The 21,281-nt window shown below is 37.2% G+C and overlaps 1 long non-coding RNA gene across 1 annotated transcript in view; it reads left to right on the top strand.

Moving 5' to 3' along the window:
- The window catches only part of LOC121110858, a 199,818-nt gene that overhangs the window by 138,608 nt on the left and 39,929 nt on the right, over positions 1-21,281 (top strand). The window contains exon 11 of the long non-coding RNA XR_006939492.1: positions 104-2,370. This is a non-coding gene — a long non-coding RNA (uncharacterized LOC121110858). The remainder of the gene's footprint in view (positions 1-103; positions 2,371-21,281) is intronic.

Raw genomic sequence — 21,281 nt, forward strand, 5'->3', positions numbered from 1 at the left:
ATGATATTTTAATTTACCCTATTAGGTGAAACAGTTACTTGCAATGATAAATACTCACTATTTCCATTATAAATTACTAACTGTAACCTCTTCTGCATTTCAGGATAAATTTATTTCATTCTCATGAAGACACTAAGCTATTATTGGATAATTTCCTGTAATTTGAGGACTGAAGGAAATATTGATAAGACTTGGGAAAAAAAGTGCTTTGAACATCTGACAGGAAATGGGACTGATATTTTTGTAAAAGATTTAATTTTGGGCCCATTAGTCTTTGAAAAGTATTCCTACAAGGGAAGTGTAAGAGTGATGACAAAACCTGTTCACATGTTTCCCAACGAATAATAATTTTTAATCTTTTGAGCATTGTAGCACCCATGGTACTCCATTATACGCAAATTTTAGGCAGCTCTGGAAGCAGATGTTTTCCTAAATCTTGCAAACTCACACTGCATTTGTCAGCACAGTACCAGTTTTCTGGTACACCATTTTTTAGTTTTTCAGGTTTGTTGAAAGAACCCGAAGGATGAAAGAGTCATCAGTCATCTGGCCCTTCTTATGTCTCTGACAGCTATCAATTGCTGATGTTTAAAAAAGCACAGGGTATTAGGTTTCTTCCAAAATTAACGCGAACTTTTTTGTGATGAAGGTGAGGACCAGGATAATTATTAGGAGTAAGCTCTGTTCAGGAGTGACAAACTCAAGGAATTGCAGAGAGGAGATCTCGTGGATCATCACTCAGTTTGCAACAAGCATCTATTGCATCTCATCTCATTCCTCCCATTCCCCAGGACCCTGGAAAGGCTCAGCACTGTCTGCAGAAGTTAACCTAGCCAACAGATTGGAACATCTGCCTTTATATTCCCATGGATGTACCATAAGAAGTAAATCATCTCCTCTCACTTCCCCGGAAGGGCCAAATGTGACTTCCTGAGTCACTCATTCTGGATGCAGTGAGGTTTTCTGGTGTAGAATGTACATACTTGGGCCTCATCTCATCTGCCGTATGGAGTTCAGCTACTGGATTGCAAATAGGAATAAAGTAAGCCGGTGCCACAGGAAAAAGGAGTAGCAAACTCTCTTCTCTCCACTCCTCGAGTTCCTCTGAAATGACACTAGCAAAAACTGCGTCAAATTTGTGGCTATTGATATGCAGATGTTACAGTCTTTCACTGCGTCGGGACAAAGATGACTGCATTACCATGTCTGTTTTGCACATAAATGTGTATATTATCGCAGTGCCCCCGCTTCCTGCAAAATGATAGCAATTGATGTTCAAACAGGACAGGCAACGCAAGACAAAAACCACAAATAAATTGCACTCATGGAATATTCTCTTCCTTCTCCTTGTTTCTGATTTTTCTTTTCCTGTTCTATACACAAAGCTCAGGGCGAGCAGGATCCCTCTGGCTATATGCGTGGGCGGCCAATCTGGTTTTCTTGCAAGGTGACAGCTGCTTGCTTTTCATTCAGGAATATGACTGCCCTCACCTGGTGAGAACAACACTTGGAAAATTGCCATTCCAGTTCTATTCTCAAATGCAATCATCTCTGTCAAACACGACAGCTGAGTGATGCCTGCCAAGCAAAGGGTCACCCCCTCCACAGGAGCACAATATGTTCTTGAAATGAGCTCCTGCTGTCTGACTTAAAATATAAATGTGATAGATGTGATATTATTAGATTAAATGAAAGACTGTTCTGACATAATTCTATTGTTATAGCCTTTGTATGCAAATCTGCTTGGTCTATTACACTCAGTGAGATATTAATTTGAAATAGAAATCTCAGGGTCTAGTTCAGGCAAGTAGAATAAATATTTGAACAGTTAAGGAAAAAATGCCAAAATTCTCATTTTTTATTTTATTTTGCTAAATATTGAAGTTCTGTAGGGTGTGATTTTATAATATTAAAATTAAAAAAAAAAACAAAAGAAATTTCACTGAAAAATCTGATAGCTCAAAGCAAAATGCATTCAGTCATTTACATAGGGGTAATTTTGGAATGGTGAATTGTCATTTCTATCTCAAAACAAATTTCAGATTTATTCAGGCCCTCCCTGAAGCAAGTACTTTGTGCTCAGCAGAGAGCTAAGTCAGGAACATGCAACAGCATTCGACATTGTATGCATTAACTGTGGTGACAGTTCAACTTTTCACATCCAGTATATTACTTCTACCACAGTGTCATAGGGTAAGAGCCAAATTTTATTTTTTTTTTTCCACTGCCTTGAAAATTGTTTACAGATAATGAGTGCCTTTCCTCACTGTGTTGAGTGAAAACTAAAATACACAGAGCTCCTGGGATCAAGTTGACTCATGACAGAGAGAAGAGAACACAGCTTGAATCAGGAAACAACATAGCACCATGGTAAGCCTATCCACACCCTGCAAAATGCTTAAGAAATATATTTATAGTTTATCTTAGTTGTTTCTCTTAGTTTGAAGCATTTACTGAGTCTTTTTTTTTTTTTGAAGTACAACCTTCATCCTGTGCCTGCCATTTCAGGACATGCATTGCTGTGAATACTAAGGATGTGAAAACATCTTTGAGCTTCTCTCTCTCTGTATTCATTTGTTGAGACCTCATTCAGTAACCTAATGGAGAAGGTGGACTTTTCTACACTAAGCCAGTGAAGGTTTTAGTTATTTATAGAGTCTATGACGTGGCACAGTATCCATGTAAGTATGTCTCATGCTACCAGTGACTGAGATCCATGAAAGAGAAATGTATTTGTTTGCAGTTATATTGAATCTATACATGGTTTGGCAGTCAACTTTGATACAACTATGTTTAAGTAACTTTTTCCTAAACATATATGGCTTGAAGCAGTGAAGCGTCTCTTTTTCCTTCACCTGCCTCACTGTTCTCACAAGACTTTTCTAAGGACTGTGTTTCTTGATATTCCCTTGACAACTTTCTTTTTATCTCTCTTACAATGTTTCTTACTTCCTTTCTTGCACATACCCTTTGTGAATGCAAAATTCAGTGTAGATCTTCATCTTAATTCTGATTGTGTATTTTCCATGTTAATTATAATATCTTGTGATGTCAGGCATCAGCACAAGATTGTTATTATCTCAGCATTTTAAGTCTATAGATACTTAATTGTTAATTTTTCATTGTTTCATATCTTCACCAAATTCAGAAGTAATTGTAGGTCCCCCCCATTGTCAACGGGAATTACGCAACTCTTTATACTGCTGTATGGTTTAAAGTCCTGATAGAAATAAAATGGTGTAACAAATACAAAGAGTAAAGTTCAACTAAACAACAGTATAGAAAGCCAAAAACTCTACTTTTGTTCAATTAGCAGCAAACAAGTTTTGGATAATTTGTCACTGCCCGTTTCAGAAGCATAACAACGTAATTGTTCCTTTTGGGCTGGGAAATCTTTTTTTTCTTCTTTCCTGAAGAACTGAAGCTATTGCTGTCACAAGCTATCACTGCCCTCAGGCTCTCCATTCCTTCCAAACCACAAAAGCATTAGCACTGGCTCTTAGTGTGAAAAGAAATAAATTGAGAAGCAGTACTTCAGGCTTCTTTTTAACTTGTCATGTATTTCCCCAAGTCCGTTCCACAGTAGGACTGACATTAAATTGCAAGTCTCCATTTCTTCAGCCTTGTTCACAGGCATTCAAATGTCTTCAACTTCAATCTGTATGTACATCCATACACAGAAGCTGTAATCAAGCAACAAAAATAAAATGCAGCTCATTGTCCACTTTCATCCTGAAGTTCTCAGCAATGTACGCTTTAGTGGTCCTCTGCCAGCATATGTATAGGCTTGATTTTTGTTACATTTTATTGTGGTGGGTTTTTTTCCATTTTGTTTTTCCTAGTTCCTACTTAGCCCATACATAATGATGGCCTCAAAAACATATATTGTGGAGGTTGTCAAACATTAGTCTGTTCTGTATCATTGCTAATTGAATTTCCGAGTTAGGTTCTGCAGGCTAATTTGTCTGAGATAGCACTAGCAAATCCACTTTTTGTGTTGTCTTCTCTGTCAGTATGTAAAGTTATATTAAATTTAATCATGTGAACCCAATGAAATACAATCCATTCTCTTTTCCCTTGGTCTCTTCAGATTAAAAATAGGATAGAAAATTGGCAACCTCTTTGCCAACATATCCATGATAGTATTTGCATTCTGCTGTTGTAACAAAAGGTTAGGACCATGAGGAAATCACTCCTCTGGAGCTACCTCTCCTTTTAGCAGGAGTAGAGAGAGAAGAGCCACAGAGAAAAGTCATACACGAGATTGGAGATGACCTAAGTGTGAGCTGAGAAAAGTAGATAATTGCACTAGATTTGCTGTAAACTAGAAAAAAAAAAGAAAAAGAAAGAAAGGAATGAATAAGGTCGAGGTAGCTGTAAATATATCTGGTTTCTGGGGGGAATCTTAAAGGGCACATTGCCAGAACTAAGTGGAGCCAGAGAGTGGAGAAGAGACTTTTGTATCAGTTAGAAATAATCTTACAGCAATTTAAAGTGATGGATTTCAATTTGCACAATGTGACTGTCACATTTAAAAGGTTAATGGACAGGGTACTATCTGCAAGTCTCAGTTGGCATGTTGATAGGTGTGATACCCTTGTGAATGTGAAGGCCTTTGAGCAGGAACCGATATGAGAGAGCTTTATTGTGGAAGCAAGGAGGGGAAAAAAAATGAAGCTTTGTTTAAGAAAAAGTAATTTTTTTTTCCGTAGAATCATAGAACTGTTTGAGTTGTGAGGGACCTTTAAAGATCATCAAGTCCAACTCCCCTGCAATGAACAGGGACACCAGCAGCTAAAACAGGTTGCTGAGAGCCTGGTGCAGCCAGACCTTGAGTGCTTATATATATCTGTGTGTGTGCGTGTGTGTGTGTGTATGTGTGTGTGTGTATACTTTTTTAAGTTTCTGTCAAGGAGAAGTAATTCCACATACAGGGTGTTAACTTTGCAAGAAAAAAGTAAAAAAAATCTCAGATCACTACAGGTATGAAAGTCTTAACTTTTTATATGGCTGCTAATGGGCTGGGGTTGGTGGGGAGAGAAGGAGGCTCTCATGAATTGCAGTGGCAGATGGCTGAGAAAAGCTATTAGCGGTACCTGTGTAAGGTTAGGGAGCATCTGAATTGTGCAGTGAGAGGGATTTTGTACGTTCTTTGTAGTAACTGTGTGAAATTTTCGTGTGCTTCAAAGGGAAAACATCGTATTTTGAGTCATTATTATTGTACAAGAGAAACTGCTTCTTGGATTTGTTCAAAGAAGCAGAGCTGTGCAAATAATCACCTTAAATACAGAGTATGTTTTTTTTTTTTAAAAAAAGTACCCTCTCAGGTTCTTCTCCTGGGAGCCACCAGAGAGCTCTGCCTCATTGCTCTCCTGCAGATAGCTGAGGGAGAACTTCTTCATTTCATGTGAAGTATAATAGATGGTGCTGTATGTTTGCAGAGGATACGCCCTTGACATTTCATTGTGGCCTCTCTCCAGGTGTATCAGGAAAGTCACAGCAGCTCTGCCAGACCTCTTTGAGATGCTTGACATACAATTGCTTTAGCATTTCTGTTACTTGAGGGAAGCATTTTCAGCTTTTGCTGGAGGTGAGTTCTTTACTTTCCCAGAGCACTATAACAAACTCAACCCATTTTAGCAGAAGCAAAGGAAATACTCCCTTTGACTTCAATGAGAGTTGGGTTTAAGCCCAAACAGAGACTGATGAATGTGCTGAATCAATCACAACTGTTCTCTGCTGATGTGATTGCCGTCTTTTATGTACAGATTAAAAGGAGGGAAGATTGGGCTTTTGTCCTTCTTTCACTACCTTCAGTATTCCTGCTTGAGAAAGTTCGAAAATAGCACCCCAAATTTCAGCCCTTTGTTTCTTTTCTGATAACCGCAACAGCACTGGTAATCTCTGCCTCATTTTCTTCTGCATTGCAGGCATCTGTGCTCCAGATCATTAATTACCTGTTCACAATGTACTTGCTGTGCATGTGCGCTGCATGGGTCTGTTCAGGCTGATAAAGTGTACTAACCAGGTTACCAGTCACATCTGTCATTCACAGGTTTCCAGTCACATCTGCCATCTCTGTTTTCCAGTGAATAGAACTATATTGTTCATTTCCCAGACATTTTATACTAACCAATATATTTTCCATTATATTGTTATGGGCAAAGGGATCTGTAGTGTGGTCACTACTCTATACCTCTGATATAAAAAAGAATCCAAGGGTTGATCAGAGTATTTAAAAGTATAACAATTTGTTTAACAATTTGTCACTTGTCTATGTTAGACTTTGAGTGTGCTTTGTGCATGTGTATGTGTATTCAAATATTTGATGGCTTTTTGAAAATCTGCTCAGTTGAATTTATTGATCTTCCAGGGCACCTACTTTACAAATTACTGGCAATATTACTTCTGAAAATGTAGATGAGTTTGCCCTATATTTTGTTTTCTTGTATGACATAAATGTCCCCAAAGTATTTGTTTGATTAAGCTTTATATCAAAACTATTGAAATGAGGAAAGGGAAAGATTTAGGGAAAATAAGTTGGAAGCCATTTACCTGATTGCACTCACTAAGTATAAATGAAAAAGTAAGAGAAGCAGAGAAAATCCCCCCAAAAATCCCATTTTAGTGACTGCTTCAGTGAAAAATAAAAAGCATTATCTAAAAATGAAAATTCACTATTTCCACACTAATTCCTCCTCCTTGGCAGTTTTTCACTGTCTCTCAATCAGGAACACATGGACATTTACACTGTATTGACATGACAATGGTGCAACTTCTATGAAGATAGTCAACATTATAAGAAAGTGTAAAACAGATTCAGAAACCCGTTAGCTGTAGTAGAAATTGAAAGTCCAAAATGATGAGTTGTTCTTGTTCTGCACTGTGTGGGTAAGAATGTATCAGTGCTCCAAAAGGCACCCAGAAGCTGAGACTCCTTTTGAAAATTCCCTCCATACTCTGACTCAGTGCTTCTCTCCAAAAAGCAACAGGCAAAAAATTATTTTCAAGCAAATATTTCTGAAAAATGAAATGAAATAAAATAGAATAAAATAATTAAAAAGTAATAAAAAATTTCTAACATGAGCAGTATCCTATTTAATGCAAATTCATTCATCCATACTGTTGGTTTATTTAGATCTGATATTTATGGTTTGAAAATAAACTTTTTAACACATTCTTTCTATTTTCAAACTCATGCAAATACAAATGCAGCAACATTTGCAGAAAAAAATATTTGTGAACAGTAAAAACAAAGCATGGAAGGTTTTAAGGATGATGGCTATAGTTGGCAGCTTTGCCATAGATCTCTTGGAACAGGACAAGAAGATGTACCATCATGGACTTCGAAGTACCGAAGGGACTCAAAAAGCGTAGGAGAGAAAATATGTTCATATCTCTCTGATTAAGTGACAGTATCAGTATGGATAGTCTAAGTTATGGTCATTTGGTTCATGTTCTAAGCCAGCCTACATGACATTTCCATCTAGCATTCTCGCTTTTCTCCCAGGAACATGAGTTTCATGGATTGGCAGTTGGACTAGAGACTTAGTAATCTTTCCAACCTTAACAATTCTATGACTCCATGATCCTATGAATATGTGAACATATCTGAAAAACATCCTCCATTTGAGGACTCTGTGCCTCTCTTTCAGCCCCTCATGGGACAGACAATGCTCTGGGCCTCACTGCAGCGGTACTGCTGCGGTGGGATTCGACACTCCCAGCATGATGGATATCTTCTGGGAATGGCACAGAAGGAGCAACAGAAAGAACTATATTGAAATAGGCAAACAGGCAAGAGGAGGGAGCAGACAGGGAAGCTGTTGTGGTTCCACTAATTAGATACTCAGAGAACAGTTGTGTGAGGTATAGAGATAAGTACATAACAGAAGAGATTAACATCAGAGCATTAGGAAACAGAAAGTAGGAACTGGGGTATCAAAAACTTAACAGCAAATGGGGCTGATGTTGGAGATCAATAGGGAGGAAAGATTTCTTCATCCAGAAGAAAACAATCCGTATCACTGAGATAGATTCAAGTAAAGACAAAGAGGTGGATAGCATTTCACCTGATGAGGAAAAAGAACTCAAAGAAAGAGTGGTGTTAATGAGCTCTCAAGGTGAATTACAGTGCTTTATAAATAGAAGATATGGATAAAGTTCAGTGTGCAGAGCAATAAGAATTTGGAAAGACGTGATCACACCAGCATAGAAGCAAATGTCTCCCTAGTCCCAAGCAACACATATGGCTTGAAACAATCTGTGATAGAACAACAAAAAAAAAATGTTTAAAATTAGCATAAACCTGAACTCCTAAGTGCTAACTTATGAACCTCAGCTGTGCTGAGTGCAGGTATATGCCTACAAACATGTAAGGCTGTCCACTTGTTCAGTGCTTCTTTATTTGGGTATTCACAGGTATTTTGTTTGAATTTGAATAGATAACACTGAGTAGCAAGGTGTTTTTTTTTTTATTGGGATACCTTCTATAAAAAGCCAAGAGGGAAGGATGTAATTTCTTAGCAGTCAACAGATGCAACTAAAGACCATTGTTAGGAAATAGGGAATGAAAACTTCCTGGGGAAAACTCTGGTTTTGGAGGAAAAGTGTGGTGAAGGAGAGAGTATGTGTAATCTGGAAAGACTGAAGCACTCACGTTGCTATTTGTCATATTTATAGATTACTGAAGAGGCTGAAGCTTACACTGAGATATTTGGATCTTGGTGATCTTTATGATTAAATTTAAAACAAACAAACAAACAACAACAACAACAACAAAACCAGGATAAATTAGATCCCTTCTTACAGGTTGCTGTAGTGTCTCCTGCTGGGGAGTTCCAGTTTGGAAGTGAATCTACAACTGTAGCGGAGTCTATCCAAAGAGGAATTTACACTGAAATGACCTCTGAATTAGAACTATTTACACAAATGCACAACATTAGATAATGATTATGGACCAGATTGGAGTCCTAACTGCTCAGTTTTTCACACGAGTCATGCAGTTGGTGAATGATTTCATAAAACAGCTCACATGAGTAATAGCTCAGCACTGTGAATAAGAGATCTGCAATCTGTCTTTCTATTATTATGTGTCAAATTGTAATGTTTGCTACTGAAGTACAGATTTGCATCAGAACATAAATGCACTCACCTGGAAGTTGAACAGGTACTGTTCAAAGCAATAAAGTATGGTTCCTGTCTAGGAAAGTTAGCAATCCAGACTGCAGTTGTGTGATGGCAAGAGAAAATATAAAAACAAATAATTAAGAAACAACAACAAAACAATAACACCAAACACACAGAGGAGAAATGAGAGAGATTTCAACAAAACCAAACAGAAATAAACGTAGGGTTAGTAAGAGGTACGGAGAGCATCTTCTAATTACTATATGTATCTTATAGTAGATAGCTATATATATATAGAAGTAACATGCATGTTGCATATACTTATATAACCTATTGGGTGTTTTATGTCTCATGATTAATAACTTTTGTTAAAAATACCAAGGTTCACCCTTGTGGAGACAAGAAAATATGCCTGACACATATGCAAACTGCCTGAAATTTGTTATAGTGCTTGTTTTATGCTACCTGGCTATCTGAAAATATGTCAAAATTTGATTTTGCATACGATTTGAAAAATCTGTACTTCAGATGTAATCTGCATATAATTTGAACTGAGGTTTACTAACCAGGGTTAGGAACTGAGAGAAGTGTGAAATGAGGACCACAGGTCAGCTAAGGTACAAGGCTGTGAAAGACAGCCTGGAGAGAGAGGGGAGAGCAGGAAATTGGAGGGAGAATTGAGGCTTTTAAGAGAGCACTCTACAATCAAGTGCATGGAAATGAACTAGGAACCATCATTTCTCTGCTATCACAAATATATGGGAAAAAATGCTTGCAAAGAGTCCATTCCTCTCCTGTGCTGATTCACACTGAGAATGACAACCTGAGATTGCTATCCATTATTCCATTAGCTGAAATGACTACAATCTCCTGAGCGCAGCCGGAGGTTTGAGCCCTTCTGTTGAATCATGCCAATGTCAATGCAGTCCTAGATGGTGGATCTGGTGCTCCAGTTTTTAGATGGCAGAGAGTGACACAGTGAAGATGAACATGAAGTGACATTGCTGGAGTTGGAAAATGCACGCACACACACACACACACACACCCTTGTTAGGAACGCCAGGAGGGTAGTTGCCTGAACATATTCACTTGGGCATCTTCTCTGCCTACATGGAACTCCAGGGGAGGTAGGGTAGAGTAGGGTGAACTCGGTGAGTAGAAATGACCCTTACTCGTTCTGGGATCCCCTGTCTCATGTATCATGTAAGTTCCCAAATCTGCCCCACATTAGGGAGCATCCAAAAGCTTGAGTATTTTTACTTTGCATTAAATTAATAGAAGTACAATGCAGTCATATTGAAAGAAGTAGTGTAAATATGACATTTTAGATTGCTTTGTAATGCCTTAGGTTTGCATATATTCTTAATTATTTTGTACTTCATTTAGCAACAATGGTAAATATTAATGTGCTTTGAGAGAGATTCTGCCAAAAACTCTGGGCAACTGCTGAAATGCTGACAGGTAAATTCAAGAAATTTCTATTTAATTCAAGCAGAACAGGATGTCTTTCATTGTATGCTGTCAATTACCTCTTTTTTTTCTGAAAACATATGAATTAGTGTATTTTAGATACTGCCCTTCCTAACGTGTCGGGAACTTGGAATACCTCACTCACTCAAATACGTGTCTAAGCAGATGCAAGGCATAACCCAAAGCACATTGCTGATGGTTCAAAACACAGTATTGAAGGTCCTGGGCCTGAAAAAATTTAAATGATGTACTTAACAAAACCTTTTGGTGGATTTAAATACAAAACATATACTTAATCAATTTACTACACAATTAATACAATTTTGAATATTTCAAAATCAGAGCCAAAGAAACACTTCACTGAAAGAGGAAATCCCAAGTTTAGTATAGTATTCTATAATGTACATAATAAATAAAGTGGTTTATGGATTGTCTTAAATAAGAATATTACTGTTTTTTAACACTAGATATTAGTATTGTAATTGTTTCTGGTGCAAATACTGGAATTACAGTTGCTTCTAAGTTTAGTACTATTTCCTTGGCAATGGCTGAAGATACAACAGCACATTACAGAAAATTGCTGATCAAATTATTTTTATATTAATTTTTGATTCTCCTAAGAATGAAAAAAGCAGTAAGAAGATGGAAAATGCATCATAAATTAAGCTGCAATTTCTACAGCTTTTTTATTCTTCCAGGTTGGAAGGCATAAATGGTAAGCATGTGCAGAGAGAAAAATCTGTAAGTTTGATGATGTATTGAAAAGATTACAATAACCCTTTGATGTGAATGGGCCAACACTTATGCTTAAAGTTACGTTGCAAAGACATGCAGAAGTGAGAACTATTTTAAAATTCTTTCTGCAAGATGTACTTTAATATACTTTTCTATATTTAGGGAACGTCTAGATTTCTTTGACACAAATCTCCAGAATTGTGAAAGATCTTCTGGTCAGAATAGTTCAGTGGACATAGTTTAGTGCAGGCATTTTAGAGAATGCCAGAATATGAGTGTGGCTGGTTCACAGAGCAGAGAAAAATGGTGCCTGATTATAGTATTTTTGACCTTAAACAGGTTAGCACTGTGTTTAGTGTGTTTTAAATAATTTGTTGGAAGACAGATTTTCCCTGTACAAACAAGGCATAGGAAAAACACATATCGCTGCTTCACCAATCGCACACATTATTATTCCTTATATATATATAAGGAATATATATATAAGGAATAATATATATTATTCCTTAGTAGGCAGTCTAAGGTGTTCTTAACAGTTTCAGCCATCAGACAACCCAAACAGCAATTCCATTTCCTTGAATCCATGTGCAACCTTTTAGTAACACACACCTGGAGCAGAGATTTGTTAATTTTTGTGGCTCTCTTTGTTGAGTCTTTCACTCAGCCATCCACAACTTGGTGTTTTTTGTTCAATGCATCCAAAGTATTTGTGAAATGTGCTGACTTAATATCATTTTATTCTCTTGCCCAGCAAAAATATACTATAGAACTGATGTTCCAGGAATTCTACTTTTGCATAAATAAAAGCTTCAGCTCTGAATTCTTAGGGTCTCACCGAAATGGAGGATTATCATCTCTGCTGAAAAATACACTGTGTTTATTTTCAGAACATGGAGATCAGGCAGGCAGGCAGGCTTTTTTAGACTTAATTAGTCATCTGACTGGATTTTTAATCTATATTTCAAGATGATAAAAACTAGGAAGGCTCATGGTAAAAATGTAAATGCAGCAGAAGACCCTTAAGCACTGCATAAACATGAAACAGGCTAACTTGCACAGAATCTATAATTCATACTGTAGGTGATCATCATTCATTATTTGCTTTCATTTTTTTTATAACGTCTTACAGTATACTTCAGTGTTTGTCAGCACTTATATATTATAAATGACAGTTATGAGGGCTTGCTAATTACTTTCAGAGGCATCACACAAAAAAAAGCCACGGTAGCAGAACTCCTTAAAGAGAACTAAAGTAGTTGTTGTTTACCCACTCTCCAAACGATAGTGGAAACATCACACATTGAAAGCTGAGATGCCTCTGTCTATGCATCCTCTGTGTGTAGTTTTCACAGCTGATAAAATCACATTCTCATCTACAATTGCGTAAGCTGAGAGTAATTTCTGTTGGGGGCCCATAATGGCTTTTTTGTGAAATTATTCTTTGTACAGGCAAGCAAATTGCTTTTTCTTTATGATATCTTTTCTAATTAAAGCAAAATCCTGTTTCATTTCTACAAAAGCCTCATGCACAAACCTAGTGTTATATGAGCAAAGGAATATAGAAAAGCAGTGTTCAGGGTAAAACCTGGACTTCTGTTTTGAGAGAAACTCCAACCAAACCCTGAATTCTCTGTTGGTTTTGGAAGGTATTCCATATCTCAGTAGAATTTTTCCCTCTCTAGTCTGATTCAGCTGATTTCAGAGTCATTATGTTGAATTAAAGCTGATGTCAGCCATCTGCATCAGAAATCTATACACTGGCTGTGTGTTCATTTGTGGGTATCTAGAGAATAAGGTTAGCTTACTCTAACTGCATGGACATAATCTCCCTACACATCTGAAGATTTTCACTATTGCAAGCAATTACAAAAGCTCCAATGAAATTAATTATAAGGAAATATGAAACATTTTCTACACTAAAATATAAGGAAATAATTTTGCAGTTTGGCCTGTTTGGTTGAAGAACTTACATCAGAACAACATCTGTGATTGATTTAAGCATGAAGCTGGGGAAAAAAAGACCCTTAAAATAGAAAAAAGATCCTAAGTTGAGGAAATAATAATGTTAATCTACCTAACTGGAAGAAAGGATATTAGCTCAAGAGCAATTTGGAAATTGGTGTTCTGCCTGGCCATGGTAATTCAGGTAATAATGACAGAACTGTTCAAAACAACTTTGAAACACTTTACTACACCAGGAGGAATTGATCACCACTGGGTTTTTGCAGATGTGCAAAATTAGAAGTAATTATAAGGGCCTCTTCCAAAGCACATATCTCTCTATGGATCTTGCCAATAACTCTTTCTTATATTTGTGTTTCAACTGTATTTAGTACCTAACTGCAGTTGTATTTTAAGCTTATCTAGATACTGGGGAATAATGAGAGCTGATCATCTTTAGAGCAACAGCGGTCTGTGAGCAGGGAGGAGAAAGCAAGGAACAGGGTGCTAGGACACTCTATCACCTTGACATGACTTTTGGGATATGTGAGAGTGGACAGAAAGGGCCAGTTTACACCCATGCTTTCGAAGAGATCTCTGCACACTGAAGAGGGCTAAGGCAGAAAGACAGGTAAACAGATCTGCAGGGTAGCTTCTTTCCATATTTGTATACAGTTCTACTTTCAAGGGAAGTGCTTAAATCTGTTGTGCAAATATTATGCATATTTTTCTCCATAATTTCAATTAAAGTAATACATTTGGGGGAATCCAGTCTCTGAGAGAAAAGATCAACCTACTACCTAAGCATAATTTTCACTTAATTTTAGCACCACTTCCAACTAGCAATTTTATGTATTGCCTAAGTTCTTACTTGTTCTAGATTTCTCAGTGGGAAGGGAAGAATAGCAATATGTGTTTATATATATAAACATTTGTACTTAAATAGCAAATTTTCATTTTATGTGAAAAATAAAAAAAAGCTGATTATATTGCTTAAGGATTGAAGAATCCTAATGAAAAAAAAAAAAAAAAAAAAAAAAAAAAGGTTGATGGTTTCAAAGGGAGAGAAAACTAATTCTATCCCAACCAAACCAGGACACTCAGCATCCTGCCATGGCCTCCTCAGTCAACATTCTCAGTTCATGAACAAGCTCATGCTATTTTCTTTCTTCCAAGGTATTTCCCATTACTGAAGTGCTTGCCAATTAAGAACTAGACTCCTTTCCACTGCCATCACCAAGCTGAATATCTTTAAATAACCTGAACAAAGCAGGACATGGCTCCCCTCCCTCATCTCCATCAATCATGGTAAGCACACATGAAGGTTAAGAAAATGTTCAGGAGTTGGACTCAGTGATATTTTATGATTCTTTCCTCTGGATTATTTCAAACGAAGTAAATCGCACTTCCTGTGAGAAAGCCCTTTGTGGGGTGGGGTGGGGTGAAATTGCCAAGGAACTACAGCTGTCAGAATTCAGTCAACAGCTGTCATGGGATCCTACTTATTTACCTTGCAAAAGCTATTTTAAGTATTCTTTCAGAAGCAGTCTTCTCTTCCTGATGGACTTGTTTGCTCACAGTGAGTAGAATGGCTGTATGTAAAGCCTCACACAATGATCAGATGCTTCTAATTGTAGGAAGCAATTTTCAGTTCCTTGTAACTTTATTAGAAGCATCCCAGTAGAAATAAATGTACTGCATGTAGTGGAATCTAGGGAAATTGAGGTGGGGTTAATGGGAAGAGCTGGATGTTGCTCTGAAGCGTGGTTGCTTCTGGAAGTAAGGTACTCAAGAGCTTGAAGGAGAAAGGCAGAAAAAGGAGCCTAAGCCAGTTTTGGAGTTAACACTAGAGTTGCTAAGGTAGCAAGGAGACCAAGAAAATGGAAGCAGGAAAGGAGTTTGGCAGTGGAGTTATGTGGCCAGTGACAGAGCAAAAGAAGTGCAGTTCTGCCTGTTGTTAAGCCATTCTTACAACTCCAAGGAAATCTAAGGCTTACACAGTCTGTCACGGTGGAAAATATCTCCTAGCATCAAGGTACAGTCCTCATCCCTACCTGGCAGAGTGCAACAGCTATTTGTTCCTGATACGGGTCAAATGCATGTGGTGAATTGTAGGAATACTTCAAACAGTTCTGAAATTGAAAACATTTAAAAAAACAGCTTGCACTGATTTACTTAATGTTTATACAGGATGATTTTAGTGCATTATATTTATGCATTTCTTCTTTCAAACTGAACTCTGAATGTGACTGTTATTGAATTTGCAGTTTCATAATGAAACATAGCTTTCTTGGGAATAATGGTCCAAAATAACCATCTTCAATATTAAGTTCTAAGAGTTTTATCAGGAATTACGCAGTGCCTTGCTGCAGAGTGACTTGGACTCTCAGGATCTGAACAGAATATTAATTTGGTTTTGAATATCAAAGCACATGAACAGACAATACAGTCAGATAACTTGGTGCTCTTACTTCATTCCTGTAGCTGCAGAAATGTTGGTGTTTTTTGTCTGCTAGCTAAAAGAACAGACTCTTGGCTCCTCCATCTGGTTACTAACTACATGTAGTGTAGTGGTTTGTTAAGTGTTGATTGTAAGGTAAAATGTACTGTTTGCGTGAGGGGTTTAGTCTGTTGTTGTTTTTTTATTCTCCTCCTTCTGATTGTCTTTATACTTAAGAGAGCTGTGGTATTCTAATTCATATATACAGCTATATATACAGCTGCTATATACAGCTTTCACAAGAACTGTAGTGTGAAACAATGTATTGCTCTGACTATATATGTTTTATTCTGCTCTATCATTCAGGAAATACTCAGGTTTTATTCATAACCATGTCAACAAGAGATGCACTAATTTTTAAGGACTTAATAATGAAAGTAGTGGGCAAACCGGAAAATATTATATTATAAAGATATTCAAAATCATGTTTTATAATCATAAAATAGCCCTCCTAAGAGCTCCATTAATATGGATGTTATGGTGCTGCAGGATAACAATGTGCATTTTCAGTCACTGTCTTTGGAATGCTAACAAGAAATGCAAACACAATTTTTTACTTCATGTTTAAATAATAAGGGAGGTATAAATACAAGCCGACAGAAATAAAGGAATACTCATTTTTAGGCCACTACACAATGACCACAACGTTCTGGACTCCTCTTTAGAAAACAATCTTTAGTCAACCATCTCTTGCACTCTGTTCTCCAATCTACTGTACTCTTTTCTTTTTGTGTGCATTTTGCAGATTTATCAAATCTCTTGGGTCTTATTACTCAACATGCAGGTGCAAACATGCAGTAAACATTCCAGCTGCATATGCTTAATCATAACTTATTGTGCTAGACAAATGTTCTGCCAGAAGGAAAAAATAATTCAAAATGCATAGAAGAAATTTCATAAGGCCTTGAAGGATTGTGTTATCAATATCTTATCCTTAACCATTTTATTGCATATGAGGTGTTGATTTAATATGGTTCAATGCATAATTAGAACTTGCACATACAGAGATAGTTATTGCCTGCAAAAATCCCCAGTAAAGTATTGATCACAGTTAAATATTCTGGAATGTTATCCTTGTGTTCCTAGAAATGAAGAAAATGATAAATGTTTCTATACCAAAGGTCCTGTTTTAACAGGACCACTTGGACACCCTCTGTGAAACCTACCATAGGGAACCTACATTAGCCGGGGGGGAGAGGGGGATTGACTAGATGATCTTCATAGGTCCCCTCCAACCCCGATGATTCTGTGATGTATACAAGTGGGAAAGTGGGGCATATTGATCTAGGGTAAATACTGCTGTACGAAGACATTACATTTACATATAGCATCTGAGATGCTAGAACAGCTTGCTGAGGCTGCGGATCTCTGAGGTTGTTGTCACTGTGCAGTTAGCTACTCCCTCTAAGAACTGCAGAATAACAAGGCTGAAGGAAATTTCTCATCCTAACCCAAGTGGAAGCATTCCCACTACCTAGGTTGAAAAGCCAGTGTCTGCTCAAATCACAATGAGAGCTCTGACAGTATGGCACAGTGAAAGCAACCTGCTGGGGGGAATATTGCCTATACTGCACACCAGCAGATAAGTTTGTTCCTTTTAATGGAGCCTTGGATGGGTACTGAACTCATTTCTCACAAAACTGGAAATGACTGTAGATCTAAATAGAGGGTGTGTTGAAAAGTGTTGCAGGAGAACACATGATGTAACTTAGTGTCCTGACTTGTCATCTTCTGATTTTAAATGTATCCAGATAAATGTTGCTATTAGCTTTTTCTGAAAGAACTTAAATCTCTAGTTTTTTAAAAAATACTATATAATATGGTAGGTGATAGCTCCCCAATTATTATTAAAGTACATGGTCCTAAAATATAAGAGCTATCTGCTGACAGGCTGTTGTTTCACAGAACGAGTCCTGCTGGATTTAATTATATCCTTTGAATGGTTTTGTTCTCATGTTTGACTTGCTCAGCACATGTAACTTTAACCTACAGAGTTCAATTGTTGATGCCTTTGTTAGGGAACTATGATGAAGTATAAACCACACAATTAAACCAAGGAAGGTCATGATGAATGTAGTTCATGAAACAGACATTGGTCTGGAAATATGGACTTTACCCCTGTTTAAGAAAACAAGGCTTTTGCACATGATTTTATTATTATTATTAGTTTTTTAAACCTAAGGAGAGATGACAGAAAGAATCTGAGCCCCAGTGCTGCACCTACTCTTTCTGGGAAATCATATTTAGTTCTAGCAGCTGGTTGTTATTTCTAACTGGGCCCAGTAGGAGTGAGGGTGGCACATGCCACAGCATTACACATGCTGGGAACCTGACAGGAACCAGGATGCCCTGTGAATTTTAGTACCCAGGAGCCATACGTTGGCCCACTTCATGCTCTTTTCTCACAGGCACAGCTGCTGGGTTTATTGAAGCAACTGTGCAAAAAAGCTTTTCAGTGTGTGTAAGTAGCACCTTTATTTTTATTCACACTCAACGCTAGCTTCTGCTAACAGAAGTTCCTTGAGATAGGAATGACAAAAGAGAATAACTCTTTAAGTCCCCTTAGGAGCCTGTGCCCTTTGCTTTAGCCCCTTTTGACAGTTTTTAATAGACAGTCTGTGCAACTTCAGAGTACCTTTGAATAATGTTCTTACACCACTTTGTCATCCTCATCTTTTGAGTGTTCAGTCCTGCCTTGCTGGGAAATTATCTATACAGTAAACTGTATCTTATCCTATATTTTAGAGAACACACTTTAGAGAGAACCTGTTTTCACATAGAAGAGTTGATTGCAGTCATCTTTAAAATATTTCTTAATATGTATTCTTCTGATTTGCTGAATGAAAATCTAAAATCTGTGCATTGGACTCAGAGCATTTAAAATTGATTTTTTTGAGAGAAATGAGATTCTCTTATCTCAGACTTGTTATGTATCTGATCAAGATTCTGAGGGTTTATCTGAGAGATCTGTCTCATGTCACACTGCTTGTATCACCTCATCCCCTCCCCTTTACATCTCCTAGGCTGCACCAGCAGCTCCACTGCCCATGGAATGGCTCCTACATTTGATGCAAGTTCACTGGCCTTATCTGTGCTATCTGATGCTCCTACTGTTTATTTACACAACAAAAATCTTACAGATTTGTTTGCCAACAAATATAACATCAAACAACAAATCATAGAAATCACTTTCTCCCTGAAGAAAATGACATATATTATGAAACAAGACACCATAAAACAATTTCTAACTCAGTTATGTATTATAGCTAAATAATGTTAGAAAGATGTAACATGTGGGAGACAGGCAGACAAAATCCCTTCCTTCTTTCTAGCCTCTAATCTCCTTCTCCAACCTCCATGTTCTCTGAGATTCTCTGTCTACTCTGGGAATACGTCATTCTCCGGGGAACCAATTCTTCCTTTCTTCAGTCTGCTCAATCTTACTCTTTCTTTTGAGAGTGAGATTCAAATAAATTCCTGTATTTTTGTCTTACCTGTATGTGATATTTTTTTTCCAATGAATTTTAAAGCCCATTTGGGAGATTTGACTCTTAATCATACTACTCAAGTCAGTAGCTGTTAGCACTGTGCTAAAGGTGCTGCCCAAGTGAATGGGTGACAGAGAAACTGCTGATTTTATTTAGTGCATCTTCTCATCTTAACATTGAGGCTATAGGTATATGTTGCACGCATAAAATGATCGATAGTCAAAAGAGAAAACAAAAGGAAAAATTCAGTGTGATCTGAATATATATAAATGAATGTCAGCGAAAAAAATGGTATAATATATTGATTTTGATTATTTAAGATAATGAAGTTACACTTAATGCAGTCTTTGAATTCCTCTTTTTTATTTTCTATTATTTAAGTACTAAAATACTCAATTTATTGTTAACAATTTAGAGCTACAGTTTAAAGCTCAAAGTCTTTGCATATATTATCTCAGTAACATAGAAGGTGAACTCTATTTAGAGATTTTGCATTGTAATCTGAAAATGATTTTTTGGGTGCTTTGTGGGGAAATAATTATTTAGAAATTATATATCTCTGCTGTTTCTATGGAAACGTTTTCACCTTATGCTAATGAAATATGAGTGATGGAGAAAATGAAGTCTTTTTGTGCAGACAGAAGTGTTAAAAGAACATATTTTTTCAGAATGCAGAAGTTTAAAACAGATGCTTAAACAACTTCATTCCCTCAGTACAGCTTCAGAAATGGGTCAGGTTCATAGCATTCAATGTTGAATTCCACAAACTGGAGTGGTTACCATTCCAAAGCAATGCTGGCAATAATGTGTAAAGTCCTTTCTTTCAGTCTGAGTCTAGGTATTTGGGCTCAGAAAGAACTCTGTCTATGCGTGTTTCCTGCTTCAATATGTATATTTTTCTTGGCCTATGAGAACAATGCGGTTAGCATTTCTCCACTGTGATAATTTTATTCTTCCCAGTAACATGGAGTAGGAGTAGGAGGTGAAGTTGTTAGCACCAGGCTTGTGATTAAGAAATAGTTTTATTCCCAGTCCTACCACAGGGGTAAAGTTCTGATCCATTTCCTTGTAACAGGAGGCAAGAATTTTTCTGGCTTCTGTAACAACTGCACCAACTCTTCCAGGATCTCCAGGTCCTCTTTGGGCTATGCACCATGCAGGATGGGGGATGGCTCTGAAATAAGGTGCCTGGCTGGCACTCAGGGGAGAGCCAAACAAGCAATACCTGAGTGGTGTTCAGTCACTGAAGTGAATAAAGCCCACACTGTCTTCATGTACACTGCTATGCAGAAAGTGCTGCTCGGGCACTGAAGATGTAGATCTGATCTGAGGGAGTTGTGTACTCAGGAAGAGCAGATGTGATCTATCACCATGGGTCACAGGCTAGCACAGGCACTCATGGCTGTAATGGTGGGCCTCTCACAACTATTTTCAGTCCTGTGGTCCCATGTGTCCTCTCAGATTACTCCAGACACATCTTGGAAAATGTTTTAAATCCTGTTAGCAGCTGGGTTTGTTTTTGTTGTTATTTGTGTTTGTTTTGTTGTTGTTGTTAGGAGGTTCTTCTGGGGGAAAGCCAGGAACAAAGGAAGAGTTCAGTTTAGACATATTTTCATTTTGTTAAGTTATATCACAAGGAGAAAACAAATTGATTCAAATGAGCCTTCAGGAATGCTTTTTTTTTTAAGGTTTGTTTTGTCTGACAAGTTCTTTCAGACCTCTTGATCAGTAGTATCACTTGAATTGCATTATTTCCATACCGAGGAATTACATATAACCTGCCATGCTTTATTACCTTAATATTTAATTGTTAAGAGTCTTCCTAAATTCCCTTTACAGTGAAGGATGTACGTATTACCTGGTAAAGACCATGCACTGGTATTGTAAAAAGTGAAGTAGTATCCTATGTGCATTTTCAATAATATGAGGAGATAACCAAACTGGAGAAGATTTTTTTTTTTTGTCTAGTTATGGACACATGAATATTCATTTTAGCAATGGAACATCTAAATGTCTCC

Source organism: Gallus gallus, chromosome 5 (genome assembly GCF_016699485.2).
Source record: "Gallus gallus isolate bGalGal1 chromosome 5, bGalGal1.mat.broiler.GRCg7b, whole genome shotgun sequence".
In the NCBI taxonomy this organism is placed as follows: Eukaryota; Metazoa; Chordata; class Aves; order Galliformes; family Phasianidae; genus Gallus; species Gallus gallus.